Genomic DNA, 22,790 nt, shown 5'->3' on the forward strand with positions numbered 1-22,790 from the left:
TTAAATAATAGATAGTTATTAAATGTCTGAGTCATTTTCAACTTAAAAAAAATGTAGGAAAGCATTTTTTCAAAAACAGTGTTATTATTAAAAGAAAAATAATTTTGTCTAATTCAAAGGTTATTTATGAAACAAGGTAAAAAAACAGTAAAAAAAGAGAAATGTAAAAAAAGTTATAGATATAAAAAGATATTTTTGGTAAGAAAGGCTGAAAGAAAAATAATTTTATATGAGAAAGAATCCTATATGGCAAATTTTTGTCCTAAAGCAAAATGACTGATTATTTGAGAAAAAGGGATGTTTAGGATAAAACAGGAAGTGCCAGCATACCATAAATGGTTTAAGTTGTAATCAGGTTTGTAAAGAGAAGTTATTTTTTAAAACTATGTTAACTAAGTTGGCTATAGTAGTCTTTCTAGAGATTGGGCTCTGATATTAAAAATACACTAATACATAAAAGACGGTTAGAACAACATTTTTGAAAAGTATTGATTTACTCTTACTAAATTATAAGATATTTTAATTTTTAACCCCAATGTTCAACATTTATTGCATCTTATTGTTTTCAGCTTTCTCGCTCCTTTAAGACCTGAGATAATAACTCTCTCCTTCAACTTCTGTGTCAGCTCCTATTACTCTATTTCTTAGGTAGTAACTGCTGTTTCTTGTCTGATGCTAAAAATATTTTACCTTTAGGGTCTAAAAGAAATGTTTTCTTCCAATATAACATTCTGTGCTCTTGACTTTTTAAAATATATCCAAATTGTTCTATTAAACCAAAAAACTTCACTTATGAACCAGGACACACTCTTCCCATGTCTAATTAATTCAAGTACCCTTTTCATTAGTTTTGACTTGTAGGTTATCTAAATGGACTCCCCTTAAGGAAAAGCAATCACACAAACTTTGTTGTCTTTTCATAACTGGCCTGAGAAAAAACATATTTTACATTGTATCAAAATAATTCCTATGCCATCATTACTGTGTTTTTATCTGCTTTGAAAAACTCATATTTAACAAAAATTAAGGTTATTATATCCGTGTAACTTCCTGTATTTCTTTTTAAACCTTGTGCTACTAGGTTAAAGTGCTTTATCTCCTGGATCTAAAAAGGTCACCCAACTCATGCTCAATGGAGAGCAATTGAAGCCTCATCTTCAGATCTAGGAGAAGATGAAAATCAGAATAAGCTGCAGTCATGAGATATGGGTCCAGAAATTAAAACTATTTAAACCCTCTAGTCCCAGGGACTATTGCAGAAGAAGTGGGTGTGTGAGCTTGTAAGGACCCATTTTAAGAGACAAAATTAGTTCAGAGTTTCTCTGTAAATTAAATAGTTGGTGTGTTTTTGTTTGGTTGCTTTTGTGGTTTTTTTAGACAGGGACTAGATGTGTCACCCAGGCTGGAGTGCAGTGGGGTGATCCTGGCTCACTGCAACCCGCACTTCCCAGGCTTAAGCGATCCTGCCACCTCAACCTCCTGAGTAGCTGGGACAACAGGTGTGTACCACCACGCCTGGCTAATTTTTGTATTTTTTGTAGAGACAGGGTTTCACCACATTGCCAAGGCTAGTCTCAAACTCCTGAACTCAAGGAAGCCACCCACCTAGGCCTCTCAAAGTGCTGAGATTACAGGCGTGAGCCACTGTGGCCAGCCTATAAATAAATATCAAAGGAACACTGATGCAAGCTCAGCATGTGGGCCCCTGTGTCAGATTAAAAGTGTTTTCTTGGAGTGTTAACCTATTATTTTTTTAAACATTATGAAAGGTTATGAAAAGGTTTATAAAAATTATATCTTGTGGTCAAGATGATTAAAATACAACAATTTGTAAGACTTGAGAAACAGATTTAATTGGCTTCATGCTGTCTTCATTAGGTCTTGTTGTTTGGGAAAGTAAGTCTCAAAGAGTAAAAGTTTTTTGCCTTTTTGTTTTTGAAATCCTTTAGTTACCACTTTGAATAAATGAGTGACTTATTTTACAATGACCTGTGATCCCATTTTGTGATACCAAGTATTTTAAGTCTTTGATATTTGACAAACTTTCCAAAATCCAATTCCAAATTGAGCCTTTTTGACCTCATTAATTTTTTTGACATTATATCCCCTAAAACCCAAAGAGACATATTTGGCTTACTTGGTATAATAAAATCACACAAGAAACTTTATCAAATATGAAATGATGTTAAACCTTCCATGGATTGTATTTATATAAATGCATTATTAATATGTGTTCCCAAATTATATGAGATTCCTGTGATTCTGAAATGTTTTAGTATATGTTATCGGAACTAATTATGATTATTATATTAAATTGTTGTATGTCATAGGTATAATCAAATTTCCTTGTCAATGTTGTCTTTAACCATGGCTGTTCTAATACTTTTGTCATCCACAACCGTTGTTTTACTTTGATCATTTTTTAGGGTGGTTTAAACCCTCAATCTCCTAGGTCCAAACAATTCTCCCACCTAAGCCTCCGAAGTAGCTGAGACTACAGGCACACACCAAACACACAGCTAATCTTTAAATTTTTTGTAGAGATGGAGTCTCCCTATCTTACCCAGGCTGGTCTCAAACTCCTGGGCTCAAGCAGTCCTCCCACTTCAGCTTCCCAAAGTGCTGGGATTACAGGCATCAGCCACCACACCCAACCTTTTAATACATTTATTGTCCCTTCATTAACAAATACTAAGCATCTATATTGTGCTGCGCAGTGATCAAGGTGCCAGAGATAAGTGATCAACAAGCAGACATGGACTTGACCATAAAGTGTCTGACAACTTCATGGGTTGAAAAAACAACAGTAAACATGACAACAAATAAATAAATAAATAAACAGTGTTTATATGATAAACGCTATTAAGAGACTTAATGCAAGTTAGTTGGAAAGATAACTAGGAGGATGCTATATTAGGTAGCGTAGTAAGGATAGAATTATCAGAGATACTTCCACTTTGACATGAATAATGCAATGAACAAAGAAAAAAAAAATCTGAGCCAGACACAGTGACTCACACCTGTCATCTTAACACGTTAGGAGGCAGATGCGGTAGGATCACTTGAGGCCAGCCTTGCCAACTGTAGGGAGACCCCCCTGAAACTATCGCTATGGAATAAAAGATGAAGTGCTCCTGATTATTATAAATACAAAATTGCATGCAGGATTGTGTAAAGACAATGCCAGGTTGGACTGCCAGAATGAGCCAACAGCACGTGATATGCTACCCCCTGCAGAGAGCCTATGCAGTCACGGAGGTTTCACATCACCAAGATTCCTATCCTAGAAAAGCAGATGTGCATAACTCTGGGAATGGAATGCGACCCTTGTGGAGAGCCTATAAAGGGACGCATGAGGGGCACCTGTTCATATGGATAAGACGGGGCTATAAACGCCCTCATCTTGCCACGGCTCTTCTAGGCCTCTTTAGGGTTAAAGCATAGGCCCTTCTGAGAATTTCTGGTCTAACAGGTTGTCTAGCTTCACATCCTGTTTCTATTGATTGTTTGTAACCAGCTTTTGCTGCAACTGTTACTGCTGATTAATATCTTGCTAATCATAGGTTATGGAAAGACTGTGTTTCTGTTTTAAGGCTCTATTAGAAATTGCTGATGCACACACTATATTGTAAATTCTTATCTCTGTATACTGTACTTCTGCATACAGATGTTATGTTAAATAATTACTCCATCCCCATGTGACCATCTCACCTCATAATCAAATGACCCTAAATCCCTCATAACCTACCCCCACCCTCACTAAACTTAATAACAAATGCTGGTATACCCAGTGCATTGGCAGCATCACAGGGCCAGAAGGTGGTGACCCCCCTGGACCCAGCTTTCACTATTTTGTGTGTTTCTATTATTTCTCCATCTGCCGATCCACCTGGGAACAAAGAAAGAGCCCCGTTGCATTGTGGGCTGCTGGCCAGATCCTGCAATAACCAACATGGTGAAATCCCATCTCTACTAAAAACACAAAAAAACTTAGTCCTAAGTGATGGCACACCCCTGTAATCCCAGCTACTTGGGAGGCTAAGGTGAGAGAATCAATTAAACCTAGGAGGCAGAGGTTTCAGTGAGCTGAGATTGGGCCACTGCACTCAGGCTTGGGAAACACAGCAAGACCCTGTTTCAAAAAAAAAAAATTGAAGGTGGAGTTACCATCATGAGACAATATTCTAAGACTAGAACAGCTTTATTACGGGCTGGACATGGTGGCTGACATCTGTAATCCCAGCACTTTGGAAGGCTAAGTCAGGAGGATCACTTGAGGCGAGAATCCCAAAACCAGCCCAGGCAAGATAGTGAAACACCATCTCTGTGAGACACCAAAAACAAAAAAAAAAAGCTTTTAATTAGCTGAGTGTGGTGGTTTCTGCCTGTAGTCCTAGCCACTCAGGAGGCTGAAGCAAGAGGATTCCCTGAACCCCAGGAGTTCGAGGCTGAAGTGAGCTATGATGGTACCCCTGCATTGTAGTCTAAGCTATAGAGTGAGACCTTGCTTCGAAATACAAAAAAAAAAGTATTACAGCCATGAACAGAGACTTAAAAAAAAAAAAAAAGTCACTTTCAGTGACCCAAGTGGGAGGTATCTAGACTAAAACAATCTTCTAGTCTTCTGGCCAAGATGGCCTGCTGGCCTCTAGGCAAACATAATACCTGATTAGATAAAGATAGAAGTTTTGATTTAGTTTTGATTGAATTGTTTAATTACTGAGGACACAGTGCCCACATATGTGATATTGACTCTATAACTTAGGAGGTTGGCCAAAGATATAGCCAAGGCATTTTTAAGGAAACTGTAACTGATTATGCTTGATGATGTGTTCTACATTTTCTCCTTACGCATATCAGATTAGTTGACCCCTATATAAGCTGACCTCTTTATCTTCCAGGTTATGACACACTAATCTTCCAGGATATAACAGAAAATAAAGTGTAAAAGCAAAATACTGTAGGCAATTATTTAACCCATTTATCCTTTGCCCTGAGAATACTGGCAGGTGGCACATTCAGGTACAGCATTTGCCCTGAGACTATTCATGGATTCCTTCTTTTTCTTTTTCTTTCCTTTTTTTTTTTTAGGGGATTTTCGCTCTTGTCACCCATGCTGGAGTGCAATGGTGCCATCTTGGCTCACTGCAACCTCCGACTCCTGAGTTCAAGCAATTCTCCTGCCTCAGCCTCCGAGAAACTGGGATTACAGGTGCACACCACCACGCCCAGCTAATTTTGGCATTTTTATTCGAGATGGAGTTTCACCACATTGGCTAGGTTGGTCTCAAACTCCTGAGCTCAGGTAATCCATCTGCCTCAGCCTCCCAAAGTGCTGGGATTATAGGTGTGTGCCACTGTGCCTAGGCGGATTTCTTTTTTGGTATCTGTTTTTGGCTTTCTGTTCAACCAAGCTGTCCCAACTGCGTCAGTCCTATTTTGATGTAATTCTCTGAAAAGCGTTTCAGGGTAACATTAAGACTATAACTTCTGACTTACCTCAGAGTAAAAAATAAAGCCACAAGCACTGCCAGCAAGTATTCTCAGGCCATATGGGAAATGTGTTAGTAAATTAAAGGTCTCTTTCACAGTTACTGAAGGCCACGAGAACTTAGATTTCAGTATAATAGTATAATTCCAGTATGTGTAAATCAAGATTCCTTAATAAAGCATCACCAGCCTTAGAAGTTTTTGTCTAGGGTAGTTGAAAAGAACTATACATTCTTTTGCACAGTTTGGAGGGAGAGGTGTGTCTGCATTAAAGGCTGGACAGCAGGTCTTTGACTGGGTAACATGGATCCCTCTTGGGAATTGTCACTCCTATGTGTGTTATACCCATCCAGAGCACTGCCAACTCTCTACAATGCAAGTTTCCACTCACTGTTCACTCCTAGAGAGATATGTCCCAGCTATATGCTTGAAGAAATGATAAAGCTAGTTTTCTGGGATCACCACTGGTGCTTTTCCAGTAATTACTGGCAGGTAGGGGTTGCTCCTGCTCTCAGGATCCATTCTCCAGACACCTAGAGTCCATAAACTTTTCACCTAACAGGATCTTTCAATCTTCTGCCTTCTCTATCTATTCTGTCATTCTTACTCCATTTCATTATTTTTTCCTTTAGTTTTCTATAGTTTTGTATATTTTCCTCACTTCAAGTAAAAAGAAACATGGCTTTGAAGGGAAGCATCACATTCACATTCAGACCTTGTCTTTCTGGTCTTCAAATCAGCTCCTGCAATAAACACTGAGTTAGCTGTGTTCTGAATGGTCTCTTGACAGCGTTTTTACTCACTCATCAGTTAGAGTTGTGAAAGCTGCAGCTAGTCTCTCATCTTTGTACTTGTGGCTCCCTTTACAGCACCTGGAACATGGTAGGGTATCAAAACATGCTTGCTAAATGTTGGGATCAATCAGATTTTATAATAGTAAACAACAATATTTGATTAAATAATTCTATAATCATATCCATTGATGCTTTGTAAATAGCATGTTTGACTCAAAGAAATTCCGATTTCACAATAGATATGAGAAGGAAAAAAATAATCCACAGAAAGAATATAACAAAGAATGATCCATTTTACGTTTGTTCTGATTAAGGTTATCTTTCATTCCATAATATCCACAACGATAATATTGTTAAAAACTGAGCAAATTGCTTTCAACCAGATACTGTATAAATGTTAACTTTTGTTATGAAAAGTATTCCTGGTATTTACTTTGTAAAATGAGAGCACATTTGGCTTCCATTGCAGAGGTGGTTAATAAAGGCTACAGGGTTAGATAACGTGCTGAGGGTCACTGATCTAGAAAGGCATATAACCCCTCTGTAACTTAGCCACTGGGGCCTGAGTCTTTAGCTTCTTGCTATTGTACATAGAAGTGTTGAAATCTTTTTTTTTTTTTTTTTTTTTTTTTTTTTGAGACAGGGTCTCACTCCATTGCTCAGGCTGGAGTGCAGTGGCTCAATCTCGGCTCATTGCAGCCTCAACTTTCCAGGCTCAGGTAATTCTCCTGCCTCAGTCTTTTGAATAGCTGGGACTACAGGCACAGGCCACCACACCTGGCTAATTTTTGCATTTTTTGTGGAGACAGGCTTTCACCATGTTGTCCAGGCTGGTCTCCCAAGCGATCTGCCTGTGTTGGCTCACAAAGTGTTGAGATTACAGGTGTGAGCCACTGCACCTGACTGAAATCTTCTTAATATAGCAATTAAGTAGAACTGGGAGAGTGAAAGACCACACTAACAATTGGGCAACTATCCTTACCCTGCTCCTCAATAACATCCCAAATCATCCCTTGCACATTCCCCCCAAGCTTTTCTCTGCTGGTAGACGAGGTTTAAGTCTCTGCTCTTTTAAGACAAGCAATGTGATGTTGGCAATAATGAACTTTCCATAAGAAAGCCAGGCACCATAAAAACAGCTTTTCCTCCACAGACATAGTTGTACTTTTTCCTTTATTTTTGAGACAGAGTTTCCCTCTTGTTGCCCAGGCTGGAGTGCAATGGTGCGACCTCGGCTCACGGCAACCTGTGCCTCCCAGGTTCAAGCAATTCTCCTGCCTCAGGCTCCCGAGTAGCTGGGATTACAGGCATTGAAGTTGAAATTGGGTAATGTGATGCCTGGCTTTGTTTTTTGTTTGTTTGTTTGTTTGTTTTTTTGACCAGGTTTAGCCACCACACCCGGCTAATTTTGTATTTTTAGTAGAGACGAGGTTTCACTTTGTTGGCCAGGCTGGTCTCAAACTCCTAACCTCAGGTGATCCACTTGCTTCCACCTCCCAAAGTGCTGGGATTATAGGCATCCGCACGGCCACTTTTTCCTTTCATCTGCTAAACCAATCTGTCACTAATCTAGAAAATTTCATCCGAGATGACAGGATTTTATGTTAATATCATTAATTCCATTTTCTGAAGAAATTTGCTCCTAAGACTAAAGTCATACCCAGTTTCTTGTTATCTGGCTAGAGCCACCCAAAGGAGCAGAGAGTATAAAAACACAAATACTGGTGATTTCTGAGTTCCAGATATTCTGTCACTGGTTGTAAGATGGATGCAATGAAGCAGCACTTACCTGCTGGGGTGCATCAGGCCTGGAATTCAACAGACCAGGTGCTAGGACTCCAGAGGCTACCAACCCTGAGCCCAGGCCATTGTGTGCTTTGTCTGCTCCCTTGTATGTTATTGCACACATACACCCAAATTCTGCAATACTTTAAATTTAGCAATTCAACAGTAGATGACAAAACTGGGAGAGTGAAAGACCACATTAAAAATTGGGTCCAGGCACGATGGCTCACACCTGTAATCCCAGCACTTTTGGAGGCCAAGGCAGGCAGATAATGAGGTCAGGAGACTAAGACCATCCTGGCTAACACAAAGAAACTCTGTCTCTACTAAAAAAATACAAAAAAATTAGCCATGTGTGGTGGCACGTGCCTGTAATCCCAGCTACTCAGGAGGCTGAGGCAGGAGAATCACTTGAACCCGGGAGGTCTAGGTTGCAGTGAGCGGAGATCATGCCACTGAACTTCAGCCTGGGCGACAGAGCGAGATTCCATCTCAAAAAAAAAAAAAAAAGAAAAAAAAAAAAAACTGGCCAATGACCAGCCTGGCCAACATGGAGAAACCCCATCTTTAGAAAAACTACAAAAAGAAATTAGCCAGGCATGGGGGCACACACTCGTTTTCCCAGCTACTTTGGAGCTACTCTGGAGGCTGAGAGGGGAGCCTGCAGGTTGAGGCTGTCAAGTGCATGCCACTGCATTCCCACCTGATCTACAGAGAAAAACCTGGTCAAAAAAAAAAAAAAAAAAACAAAGCCGAGGCATCACATTACCCAACTTCAACTTCAAACTATTCTGTAAGGATACAATTATCCTCAGCAAATTAATGCAGAAGCAAATATTGCATGTTCCTCTCACTTATAAGTGCAAGCTAAACCTAGTGTACAGGGACATAAAGATGAGAACAATAGACAACTGGGGACTCCAAAAGGAGGGAAGGAGGGACATAAGGAGGCAGAGGCTGAAAAACTTCCTACTGGGGACTATGCTCTCTCTCTGGGTGATGGGGTCAATAGAAGCCTCAGCATCACACAATAAATTTTTGTTGCAAACCTACACATGTCCCCCTGAATCTAAAATTAAAATGTAAAAAGGGTCAACATATCACAGAATAATATAATGAAATACCACAAAAATGATCTTTTGATTTAAAAAATGGGCAACTACCCTGGCCTCCTCCTCAGTCACATGCGGATCTTTATGCATCTGACAAGCATTGCTCTGGGGCAGAAAGGGATCCAGTCTGCTCCAGTACTAGCAATACATTTGGAGGCAATAATGAACTTTCTAACCAGGGTCCCCCAAAACAGCTTTCCTTGCACAAGAAATTAGTACTTTTTCTTTTCAATTCTTAAAGTTTTTATCTAGATAACTTCATCTCAGATGATAGGACCTTATGTAAATCTCATTAATTCCATCTTTTGATGTAATTTGCTCCTAAGATTAAGGTTCCCACCCACCTCCCTGCAATCTAATTTGGACGCTCATGAGACCAGAAGAGTATAAAAACGCAAAAGATGTTGACTTGCAGATGCCCGGTGTCAACTGGTGAAAGAAGGACGCGATGGAGTTGAGGCGATGGAGTTGCTGTCTCCCCTCAGAGTTTGGCAGGCCTGGGATTCCACAAAGGAGGCGGCGGGGTCAGATGCCTCCAGTCCTGAGCTCAGTAAATTCGGTGTCCTGGATGCTCCCTTCCTGTCCTTACCACTGCGAGCTCTCTTGGGACGGCCTCCTAGGTTCCACTGCGACCTACTTTCCGCTCCTTGAGTGCTTCTTTGCTGAAACTGCCGGCGAAAAGGTCTCTTTCCCAAACCGCAGAGCACTTTGAGGAGGGGCACAAAGTCGCCCGCTCTGAATCAGTCGCCTGCAACTAGGAGGAGCCGCGGGCGCCCTCTGGAGAGCGGAAGGCTGCAGAGGGTCCTAACGGACGCCTGTCGCCGCAGCACCCCTCTCAACTCGCCCCTTGCTTGGTGGATAGACGACTGGAGCCGGAGACGTCCGTCCGAGGAGACCTTTCAGAGTGTCAGCCTACTACTGTTAACCGAAGCCACCAACCGAAGTTCCAAGACTGCTGGCTGCAGATTGCGTGCACTTGAGGGCAAACGCCCTAAGAATGTGTCCACCGCCGCCTTCGGAGTCCTGAGCCCTGAGATTTTTGCTGAGATCCTTCCATTGACGATCGTCTTGTAACAGAAGATGTTACAGTAACACCTGAGTTCTCTCAAACGATGGAAGAAGTTTTGCCTTCAGATCAGTTTGTGCCTTTTTCTTTCCCCTACTCAATAAAATTGTACACAAATGTGGCCGAGCGCGTTGGCTCACGCCTGTAATCCCAGCAATTTGGGAGGCCCAGTCTGGTGGATCACTTGAGGTCAGAAGTCTGAGAACAGCCTGACCAACATGGTGAAACCCCGTCTCTGCTAAAAATACAAAATAAACCGGGCGTGGTGACGCATGCCTGTAATCCCGGCTACTGGGTAGGCTGAGGCAGCAGAATCGCTTGAACCTGGAGGCAGAGGTTGTAGTGAGCCGAGATGGTGTCATTGCACTCCAGCCTGGGCAACAAAAGCAAAACTCTGTCTCAAAAATATAAATAAAATAAAATAAAATAAATAGTACACAATTGTGAAATTCCTGTTACCTGGGTTCCTGCTGATGGTGTTTGGTAAGGATGGGGCATAGGGGCGGGGTGGCTGGTTGCTGGTGCCAGGACTGGCATGGGACTCTGGGTCGCCTAGGTTTGCCGATTGCAGGACAGAGGTAGTGTGTCTTATCCAGAGACTGGAAGGAAGGATCAGCCAGGGGTTGTGCATGGTAGGTGACTCACAGGCTGGGCCTACAGGAAATGGGTTAAAAAGCAGCAGGCCTGAGAAATTAGTGCAGGAAATTCTCTTGTTCCAAGGCCCTAGAACTTTTTCCCTCTGAAGGTTTACACTGTTATATCTTGAGAACTTGCTAAACTCATGAGTGCTGGAACTTTTCTTTTAGACTCCTTAAGATTTTCTACAGAGACTCAAATTCTGCAAGTATGGATAGTTTCATTGTTTCACTTCCAATTTTTATGCTTTTTAACACATTTTCTCACCTTATTGCACTGGCAAACAATTCCAGTACATTGCTGAATAGAAATGGTGAGAGTGGATATTTGTGCCTTGTTCCTGATTCCATGGGAATGAGTCTGTCATTATTACATACAATGTTTGCTATAGGTTTCTGTAGATTTTTTTTTTTTTTTTTTTTTTTTTTGGTTGAGGAAATTCCCTCTATTCCCACTATGTTGAGAGTTGGTTTTTAAATTTTAAATCATAAATGGTATAGATTTTAAGTGCTTTTTTGCATCATTTGATAGGATTATACGGTGTTTCTCATCTAGGCTATCAACAAGGTGAATTATATTGTTTGACTTTGGAGCATTAAACCAGCCCACCATTTGGAATAATCTTACTTGGGCAAGTATTGTTCTTTTTTTTTCTTTTTTTTGAGATGGAGTCTCGCTCTGTCACCCAGGCTGGAGTGCAGTGGCACAGTCTCGGCTCACTGCAAGCTCCGCCTTCTGGGTTCACGCCATTCTCCTGCCTCAGCCTCCCAAGTAGCTGGGACTACAGATGCCCGCCACCATGCCTGGCTAATTTTTTGTATTTTTTTTTTTTTTTTTTTTTTTTTTTTTAGTGGAGACCAGGTTTCACTGTGTTAGCCAGGATGGTCTCGATCTCCTGACCTCATGATCTGCCCCCCTCATCCTCCCAAAGTGCTGGGACTACAGGCGTGAGCCAGCGTGCCGGACCCAAGGCATGGTATTGTTCTTTAACATGTATTTCTGACTGCTATTTGTTATGTTTTGGTGAGGATTTCTGCATCTATGCTTAGGTGCAATATTGGTCGGTAGTTTTCTCTTAGTGTGCTGTGTGTGCCAGGAAAGTGTGGATCTCATAAAATAAATTGGGAAGTATTCCATATTCTTTTATTTACTAGAATGAATCATGTAGAATTCAACTTGTTTAATCTTTAAATATTTGGTAAAAATTAGTCACTGAAATTGTAAGAAACTCTAGGTTTGTTTTTTGGAAGATTTTTTAACCATAAAATCAATATTATTAATGATGACTGTGGATCTTGCATGATTGATCCATTTTATCTAATTTGTTGAATTTGAGTATAGAGTTTTTTAAAAATCATTTTTAAAAGTTACCATTGTGGGCCAGGTGGGGTGGCTTACTCCTGTAATCCCAGCACTTTGGGTGGCCAAGGTGAGTGAATCACTTGAGGCCCGGAATTCAAGACTAGCCTGGCCAACATAGCAAAACCCTATCTCTACTAAAAATACAAAAAATTAGCCAGGCGTGGTGGTGCACACCTCTAATCCCAGCTACTCAGGAGGCTGAATCACAAGAATCACTTGAACCCGGGAGGTAGAGGTTGCAGTGAGCCGAGATCAGGCCACTGCATACCAACCTGGGTGACAGAGCAAGGACTCTTCTCCAAAAAAAAAAAAAAAAAAAAAAAGTTATTTTCGTGAATACATTGATCAATATAAAGACACTGCTAGCTAACATCAGTTTGCCTCTCTAGAGCTGCTTCCCAGTCTTCAACCAGCTCTATGCTGCAAGAAGTAACTGTTATGGACCTCACTGGAGAGCTACTTTTGCCCCCAAGCTTCTGATTGAGTTGAGGCACCAAAACCAACTTCGGTAATAGATCCTGTCTCCACGAAGAATAAAAAAATTAGGCTGGGCACTGTGGCTCACACCTGTAATCCCAACACTTTGAAAGGCCGAGACGGGTGGATCACCTGAGGTCAGGAGTTCGAGACCAGCCTGGCCAACGTGATGAAACCCCATCTCTACTAAAAAATACAAAAAGTAGCCGGGCGTGGTGCTAGGCACCTGTAATCCCAGCTACTCGGGAGACTGAAGCAGAAGAATCACTTGAACCCAGGAGGCAGAGGTTGCAGTGAGCCAAGATTGTGCCATTGCACTCCAGCCTGGGCGACAAGAGCAAAACTCCATCTCATAAAAAATAAATAAAAATAAATAAATAAGCCAGGTGTGGTGACATGTACCTGTAGCCACAGCCACTTGGGAGGCTGAGGAAGGAAGATTGCATGAGCTGGGATGGCAGAGGCTGCAATAAGCAATAGTTGTACCACTGCACTCCAGCCTGGGTGACAGAGGGAAAAAAAGGCCAAAAAAAATGTGGAGTGGCCCTTCCAGAACTTGCTTGCTTTCTCTAACACCACTCATTCTATTGCTCCTACTTAGTTAAGAATGGTAACGCTTTCTTCTGGTGCAAGGTCTGGAGTGCTCCCTACCTTTTGTTTGTTTCCTTTAACCTGTCCACAAATGCTCATTGTAAGAAGTCAGTTACTTTATTAAAACTCTTCTCAACTACCCCTTTTTGTGCATTCATTTTATGCACCAACGTTGATAATACAGGTTCCACTGGCAAGTATAATATTACTCCAAAATATTTAGCAAAGCAAAATATTTCACCCTGGGGCATTTCAGAGTTTGGACAAAGAAAGATGATGTGCCAGAGCAAACAGACTGAGTGTTTGCTGAAGCAAAAGAAAAGGATAATGACATGTCATGGAAGTTGAAGAAATACATTTGCTATATAAAATGCTAAAGAGAGGTTGACATTTGTGGTAACAGGAAAATGAAATTGTGGAATGAAAGATTCATTATACAGGATTCACTGGGATGTGAAAATTGAAGATAATGAATATACAGTCCTTATGTTACATTTTTAACTTTAAAATTTATAAGAAAAAATGCAAGAAGGAACCACAGAAATCCAGCATACTTTCTTTTTTTTTTTTTTAGACAGAATCTCACTGGAGTGCAATGATGCAATCTTGGCTCACTGCAACCTCCACCTCCCGGGTTCAAGTGATTCTCTTGCCTCAGGTTCCTGAGTAGTTGTGATTACATGCATAAGCCACCACGCCTGGCTAGTTTTTGTATTTTTAGTAGAGACGGGGTTTCACCATGCTGGCCAGACTGGTCTCGAACTCCCAACTTCAGGCAATCCTCCCTCCTCTGCCTCCCAAAGTGCTGGGATTACAGGCTTAAGTCGCCACACCCGGCTGGCCGCAGCATACCTTTTATCCATATTCCCTCTCCTCCTCTCTTTAAAGAATTTGGGGACACTACAATGGCTCACACCTGTAATCCCAGCACTTTAGGAGGCCTAGGCGAGTGGATCACCAGAGGTCAGGAGTTCAAAACCAGCATAATCAACATAGTAAAACTCCATCTCTACTAAACTACAAAAATTAGCCGGGTTTGGTGGTATGCACCTGTAATCCCAGCTACTTGGGAGGCTGAGGTGGAAGAATTGCTTGAACTCAGGAGGCGGAGGTTGCAGTGAGCCAAGATCACACCACTGCACTCTCCTGGGGAACAGAACAAATTTTTTTTTAATTGTAAAAAGATTATGCAAATTATGGCCTGTAAACTTTAATATTTAGTGTGCATTTCTTAAGAACAGGGATATTGTCTTACATAAGCTTACACAGTAGCACAGTACAGTTATCAATTGCAGGAAGTTTAACCTTACTGTATTACACTTCAACACTACCATCAGCCTGGGTATTTATGTCTCCGGAGCTCGTGGGCAGAGGCAAGCCAAATATGAAACTCAATAGTAATAAATGCACGAAAATTAGTAAACAAATGAAAAACGATAAAATTTTAAAAAGTACATAGAACCAAAACAAACCATAATTCCGAAGGAAAAACATACCGAGAAAAGAAACCGAAATGAAACAGACACTAAGCAAACCGTATAGAGAAGTAGCCCTACAGAATGCAGGGATTAAAGAGCGCTTCAGGGGCCAAGAACCGTCTGTGTCCGGGAAATGAGCATTGCTGCCACCAGGAAACTGTCCGCTAGGGCTCAGCACTACTAAGGACCTCGCTAACAAGAATCTGGCGGCTCTGGGACTCAGCAAGAGCAGGCACCCAGCGGATTGCCGTGGTGTTGCCAAACAAATGTCCATTTAGGTGCCATAAATGGTGCTGCTAGAAAGAAACTGCGGGCTCTTAGATAGGAGTCCTCTCTGGAGAAATGAACTGACAGTGTTTAAATGTGTTGTAACAGAAAAACGTGTTGTGGCATCTAATTGTGTTTTAAGTCGTTTAATGTGTTTTCATCCGTTTTAATGTGTTGTGAGAGAAAAAGCCCCGACTAACGGTATTGTGGAATTACTAGAGAGCACAGCGGCTGGGTGCAGTCACCGGTCTGCACCGTAAAAAGGGGTTCAGGAAGTTCCTACGAGATATTAGCGTTGCTAGGACCCAGAAAGAGACAGTACAGAGAATTACGGCCCCGCGAACGTGAAACGTCCTGTTGGGCGCTAAGACTGGTGCACCAACTGAGAAAACGCCCAGTGGGCGCTACTGGCAAAAAAGTGCGACGCAAAACCCACAGCTCCTCATAAGAAGCGGAGTCGCCAGACAGAACCTGGGACCTGGCAGCAGCAAGGCTGAGACCGAGATCGGCTCCCCGCGTCCTGAGCATGCAAGTCAAGGAGCAGGAAGCTGAGACATTTAAAATTAGTAGGAAAAAAATACATAACATTTAAATAGAAATACAATGTAAAAATAATAGAAGCCTAAAATGCAAATAGAAATGAAAGGCAAGCACATCAGTAACATCGTTCTCAGAGCAAGACACAGAAAAACAATTTAAAAATAAGCGAAAATTACTGAGAACCATTCCTACAAAGAAGAAATTACAAATGTTTGTAATGCAATCCTACGATTAGGATATCTCTATCCTATCTAAATCGGTACATGTTACAACTAAGTCTAAATTTCCTATAAAATTAAATAAAGAAATAACAGTCACGGTTAAAACTGTTTAGCTTAGACTATAAAATCGTAGAAAAAAAAAGTAGCGTTCGGCGGGACTCGCTATTGTCAAATGGGGCTTGGCAAAACTTAAAAATCGCGTTTGCCTGCATTTCCTGACTTCCAGAGGAGTTTAAAAAACACAAGCTTAGCTAAGCCGGGGCCTTCTATTGTGAAACCAAACTTAGTATAAGAGCTCCCAGGCCCTGCTAAACAGGTCATCGCTAAGCCAGAAAAAAATAAAATTAAAAAAAATAAAATAAAATAATAAATCGCATTCGCTGGTACCCAGATTTCTACAGGAGTTAAATGTCTCCTACGCAACTAAAGCAGAGCTTACTAGTAGGAAACCAGAACTTGCAATGACTAAGAAACTTGAGGCGGGGCTAACCCGGGGTTGTTAGGATTCGAATTCCGAGGCTACAGGAAACCCGGAGTTGCTGAGATATGAGTCATAGGGTGACTCAGCCTCGTTACCACCAAACAGTAACTTCCTACTACCTAGAAATCGCAGCCAGGGCCAGACTGGTGTTTGTCTTAAGTCGGAATTTGCTTGGGCTGAGAAATCACATTGTGACTATTGCACGACTTGAACAAGGGATAGAAATCGCAGGCCCCGCGAAATCGAAACTTGCTAGGACCTAGAAGCCAACGACTCCGGAAACCGTGGGGTCCTGTCACAGAAACCCGAGCGGCGCAGCCACCGGACTGGGTTCTAGACACTGAGCCGGAGTCCGTGCGGCGGCGCTGGGAAGAGACGGCGCCCCGGTAGCTCCCCTGCCACCGGCTCCGAGGAGGGGTGGGCTCCGCCAGCCCAGCGCCGCCTCCGCCCGGTAACGCCAGGCTCGGCGCAACTGGGGCAGCTGCGACTCTGAATCCCTCAGATCAGCAACCTGGGTGCTGCGGCCATTGAGAAAATGGAGGCGCAGACCAACGAGCTGTGCTGCGACCAAGAGACCTCGGCTGGCGAAATGGCGGTGCCGGGAGCCTGCGAGTGACGCCAGCCGGCGGGGTTGTCAAGGACAAGATTCGCGCTGTCACCAAGAAACCATCGATTCTGAGAAGAGAGGTTCGGCCACCGAGAAACTCCGTACGACAAGTGCTGAGACAGAAAAATCGCCGACTCCGCGCCACTGGCAAAAGAGCCCATGGAAACCCCAGGTGCTGCGACCGTGATACCGGCACTAGAGGGTCTTGGATGGAGAAAGCGGAGCACGGAGACCAGGAAACTATACCTAGCACAATCAGCAGAAAACTGGTCGGCCATCCGGGAGAAAGCGCGGATCAGAAGCAGGTGACTTCGGTGCAGGGAACCGCGCAGCCACTGAAGAACTTGACCTACGTGGCAGTGGTGCCAGCGAAACACCGCAGTTTGGACGGAAGCTGTGGGGATGCCACAGAGAAACATACACTGCCACTGAAGTACATCCAGCTCCGCGGAACTAGTGGTTATACGATCAAGAAACCGCCAGTTGGGCTCTACTAGAAACTTTTAGTCCTCTCATAACAGCTCTCCTATCCACAACAGACAAATGCCTTTACCCCGCACATAGTGGTGCTGAGACCTGCCTGGGCCAGCACAGAGCGCAGAGCAGTGCAGGTGCCGAGAAACTCTGGACTCAGTGAAACCAACCTTGCTGCCAGCGGATTCCCCGGCTTCGCTGGACGCTACCGGCGAAAGAGTGCCGCAGGGAAACCTCTGGCTCCATACACCGATTAGATTGTGGGGCGGGGGACACTCACGTACTTGTTGGGGAGAGGACCAGCGGCGCTGGGACCCTGCAAGCACTTGCCCCCAGCAAATGCCTGTGCTGTTGCAAAAAACAACTTTTGGTGCAAAGAATGTTGACGCCGCTGGAGAGCGTCCGCTGTCGCCGACAAAGGAGTAGCAATGGCAGTGAGAAACCGCTGGCGCCACGGCCGACCGCGGCGGCTAACGCCTGTAATCATTGCAGTTTGGGAGGCCGAGGTGGGAGGCATCACTTGAGGTCAGGAGACTAGCCTGGCCAACAAGGTGAAACCCTATCTCACTGAAATACAAAAGATTAGCCGGCGTGATGGCAGGCACCTGTAATCCCAGCTACTCCAGAGGCTGAGGCAGAAGAATCCAGGAGGATTGAATCCAGGAGGCAGAGGTTGCAGTGAGCCAAGATCGCGCCACTGCACTCAAGCCTGGGAGACAGAGTGAGCTCCGTCTCAAAAAAAAAAAGAAAGAACGAAAGAAAGAAACCGCTGGCACCGGGAAAGGAGCGGTGCAGCGATGGACCCACTGTGCTTTCCGTGCTACCAAAGTCCTGCGGCCTCTACCCACTCTAGATTCCCAAGGCTGTTTTCTCGGGCTTGTATTTTTCTTTCTCTCTCTCTTTCTTTCTTTCTTCTTTCATTTCTTTCTCTTTCCTTTTTTTCTTCTTTCTTTTCTTTCCTTTCCTTTCCTTTCCTTTTCTTTACTTTCTCGTGCTCTGTTGCCCAGGCTGCTGCAGTGGCGTGATCACGACTCAGTGCGGCCTGGCCTTCTTGGGCTCCAGCTATCCTCCCGCCTCAGCCGGTGGAGCAGCTGGGACCACAGGTGCGCGACACCACACCCGACTAATTTTTTGTAGTTTTCGTAGAGACAGGGTCTCGTTTTGTTGCCTAGTCTGTTCTCGAACTCCTGAGCTCAAGCAATCCGCCCGCCAGGGCCTCCCAAAGTGCTAGAATCACAGGCGTGAGTCTCCGTTCTGGGTGGGAAGTCTGTATTGTTCCTGCATTCAACTCAGTGCATAGTGCCTGAGAAGAGGAGGCGGTTTAGGGGCCCAGAACCAAGCGGATGGGGCTGGTTCCAGGAACAAAGTAAAATCCATTCTGATCGCCAACAGCTTCCTGCGCTGGAAACAGCCCTTCCAACCTCCGTGGCGGCGGGAATTTCCCAGGCCACCCCTCGGTCCCAGAGTCTCCTCCCAGTCCAGAGCTCTCAGGATCCTACAGGAGGGGCGGACAACTGCTTCCCTTCCAAACTGGAAACTCGGACTAGCGTTTTTTGACCGCGCCTTCAGGCCTGACCCCCGACTCTCTCGGTCCCGTACCTCTCCTGCGGGATGTAATTCTGTGGGAACCACTCGTTTATTCTGATGATTAACTGTCAGATATCCTTGATATTTGGGGATTGTCGATGGAAGAGAGTAGGAGAGAAAAATGGACTGCAAGACTCCAGCGCAGGAAGTGGCATTGATGGCAGAGGTCCGCTCCCTCTCCAAGGCCAATGAACATCTCAAACTGCTGTCCACTTTCCTATATCCTTGATCTGTGGAATGGATCACTGATGTTTTCTCTCTCTTTCGGAAAATGCAAAGCAGGCGAATATTCAAGCGCTTGAATTCTCTGTTTCCCACTTTTCAGAGTGCAGCTAAAAATTCCTTTCCCATGGGAAATATGGAACTGCCTCTGCCCGGAAGAAAAACGTCCCTTTCCTCTAAGCTTTCACATTTCCCCAAAAATCTACACATCCCATGAAATCCTCACGAGAGACCTACAGACCCTACCGGGAGCGTTCCCGCATCATCTCCCAACCTCACCCAGAAGATACCATGCAACCAATTCCATCCTTTTCTAGATGAACCTGGGCAGAGGACAGGTCCAGAGGAGCATAGAAAAGGGCCTTTACAGGTCAGGAGACCCAATTTGAAGTCGCAATTCTCATCCACTCCTAAGGCATTTGCCTTGGTCTTCCCCTCCCACTATACTACTTCTGCTAGCTGGTTTCTCCCTGGTATTTGAGGATCCTCCAATTGCCTCCTAGTCTTAGGGACGGGAGAATAAAGGAAAAATGGCATCGTTTCCACCTAAAAAGTTACAAGCACTTCACCAGAAGTAACAGCCCAGGCAGAGCCTTTGTAAAAGAAAAGCCCCACCCACTGCTTCGCACTCCTCATTTCCCGCCAGCAGAGCATTTTAGTGGAAAAGCTGAGCGGGAGCCATAGTTCACTCCAGTAATCCCAGCACTTTGGGAGGCCCAGGCGGCAGGATCACTTTAACCCAGGGGTTCAGGACCACCCGAAGCACATAGCAAGACCCTGCCACTACAAAAAATTTTTAAAAATTAACCAGATGTGGTCGCGGATTCCTGTAGCCCCAGCTACCCGGGAGGCTGTGGTGGGAGGATCTCTTGAGCCCAGGAGGTCCAGGCTGCAGTGAAAGATGATCCTTGACGGCACCACTGCACTCCAGCCTGGGTGACAGAGTGAGACTTTGTCTCAAAAAATAAAATGAAATAAAAATAAAGCCAGGATTAGGAACTCTTTAAGAAGGGGTCACCAGAGACATTATTACCTACACCATTAACAGGGGAAAATGCTGCAAATTAAAGTATCATAATGGTAGGAGGCCACCCCTGTAAAAATACATACCTGTTTCAGAGACACTAAAGTGAGAAAAATATTAACCCTAGAATTGATTAAATTCAGGTATCCACTCCTTTATTTTAAAACTTAAGTGCCTTTACCTCTTAGAAATTGCATGGAGATTGGAGTTGTGATTTTTTAATATTTATTTATTTAGAGACAGGATCTGGCTCTGTTGCCCGGGCTGGAGTGCAGTGGTACCATCTCAGCTCACTGCAACCTCTGCCTCCTGGGTTCAAACTATTCTGATGCCTCAGCCTCCCAAGTAGCTGGGATTACAGGCACCAGCCACAACGGCCAGCAATTTTTTTGTATTTTTAGTAGAGAGGGGGTTTTGCCATTTTGGCCAGTCTGGTCTTGAACTACTGGGTTCTATATGATCATATTTGTTTTTTCACAATGTAGTTCAATACATTGAAATGGTTGGGCAAGTGGCAAAATAATGTTCCTCACTCCTCTGGTTTTTTATAAGGTGCAATTTATCATAAATCTTCTTGCCTCATCTTTTACTTCTCCTCACATATTGAGTGGTTCATGGCACAAAAATCATTATTTGTGAGACACTGTGCCAACTGTATTTTGTGCTTTATCTGATTTCATTCTCAACTGAAAACTGCGGTAAGCGCATGCTTTGTACTGGGCTTGCTTCTCAGTTCCATTTTATAGATGCACAGCCTCACTTAGGGAAGTTTGAGTTTGTATAGCTCTGCCTGTGGCTGAATAGATAAATGTAATTTTACCATTCAGTGTGAAATCAACTTTTAGTGTGAATTTAAGGCCCGTCTTCTAATATAGGGGGGTGTGTGTGTGTGAGATTTTACTGTGTCTCTTCTCCCTAATACTCCAGTTCAAGATACCAACCTAAATTCTGAGTTGATTATTCTGGACACACTCCCTCAAAATACGACTGTAAGAGACCAGAATACACCACCCCAATATGCCAATATATCAATATACCTCTGGCATATTGATTATTTCAGGCCGAGCATGGTGGCTCACACCTGTAATCCTAGTGCTTTGAGAGGCCAGGAGTTCATGAGCAGCCTGGGCAGGTAGAGAGACCCATCTCTACAGAAATATTTTTAAAAGATTAGCTGGGCATGGTGGCATGTGCCTGTAGTCTTAGCTACTGGGTAGGCTAAGGCAAGAGGATGACTTGAGCCCAGGAGTTTGAAGTTACAGTGAACTATGATTGCACCACTGCATTCCAGCCTGGGTGACAGAGTAAGACGCTGTCTCTTAAAAAACAAGACAAAACACTCACGCCTGTAATCCCAGCACATTGAGAGGCCAAGGTGGGCAGATCACTTGAGGTCAGGAGTTCGAGACCAGCCTGGCCAACATGGTGAAACCCCGTTTCCACTAAAAATACAAAAATGAGCCAGGCATGGTGGCACGCAGCTGTAATCTCAGCTACTTGAGAGGCTGAGGTGGGAGAGTTGCTTAAACCCAGGAGGTAGATGTTACAGTGAGCCAAGATCGTACCACTGCACACCAGGCTGGGCAACAGAGCGATACTCCATTTCAAACAAAACAAAACAAAATGAGGTAAGAGAAAAACCTCAACCTGTGCACCTCTTTATGACAGAACAACACAGAAAGAGAAAGACAAAGAAAAGACTACTCTAGGAGGAAATGGATGAAACAATATGATTCATACCACAAAGTACCAGAAAGTACACCAGAGTCAATACACCAGCACTGGTCACACAAATCCTTTTCTCCCATCAGTCAAGATTTTGGACAGGAAAAATGAACAAAGAGTGATATTTACTGTCTACTTGACCACATTCCACAGAGAGGGGCCTGGAATCTGACTGGTAAGAAATTCTTATCCTTAGGCTGGCTGATCAGCTCCTGGTTTTCCTTAACTGTGGACTTCCAAAAGAGCCAAACTTTGGGTTCCTGATTACAACATCAAATTTCTAGGGGCCAAGGGAAATCTTTCTCTTAGCACTCTGAAAGTTTGTTGTAAAATCAACTCACAAAAACAGAAGATTAACAGGGGAAAACACATACCAAATGTATGATTGCCCAACCCCCCAGTGAGGTGCAGGAGCTTATATACCAGCTTGAGGTTACAGAAAGAAGTGGATCATGGCAGAACTGGTTATAGGAGGGAGAGAAGATGAGGTCTGCTAGCAATGGTAGTCTTGTTATGTACATGAAATCTCACAGATAGCATCCCTCAGAGAATTGTTTCCTTAAGACCTTTAAATGTGTCAGGCTCTCATTAATCCTTCCTACATCTGGAAAAGAGAAGGCCTGTATATATCAAGGCAGATTTTCTACAGATGCAAATTTTTCCCACACACAATGGCATTGCAAGGCTACTTCTTTTGCTGCCTCTGACAGCCATCTTAAAATATGTCAAAGAAATATATTTTGGGGTAAGACATTTTTATTTCTTTCAAAGTGGAATATTAAGTGTATATCTCTTATAGATATACTATTAAATAAATAAGGGAATCCACTTTTTCTATTTTCTATTTGTTA

The 22,790-nt window shown here is 43.4% G+C and overlaps 2 long non-coding RNA genes across 2 annotated transcripts in view; both read left to right on the forward strand.

The window, feature by feature from the left end:
- LOC126956502 (uncharacterized) overlaps positions 1 to 22,790 on the forward strand; it is a 36,957-nt gene that overhangs the window by 4,058 nt on the left and 10,109 nt on the right. The gene's annotated exons all lie outside the window — the stretch shown is intronic.
- Positions 1,901 to 21,838, forward strand: LOC126956504 (uncharacterized). The gene is made up of 2 exons (XR_007726400.1): positions 1,901 to 5,305; positions 9,508 to 21,838. It is a non-coding gene; the product is annotated as an uncharacterized LOC126956504 (long non-coding RNA).

The sequence above is a fragment of the Macaca thibetana genome, chromosome 6, assembly GCF_024542745.1.
Source record: "Macaca thibetana thibetana isolate TM-01 chromosome 6, ASM2454274v1, whole genome shotgun sequence".
In the NCBI taxonomy this organism is placed as follows: Eukaryota; Metazoa; Chordata; class Mammalia; order Primates; family Cercopithecidae; genus Macaca; species Macaca thibetana.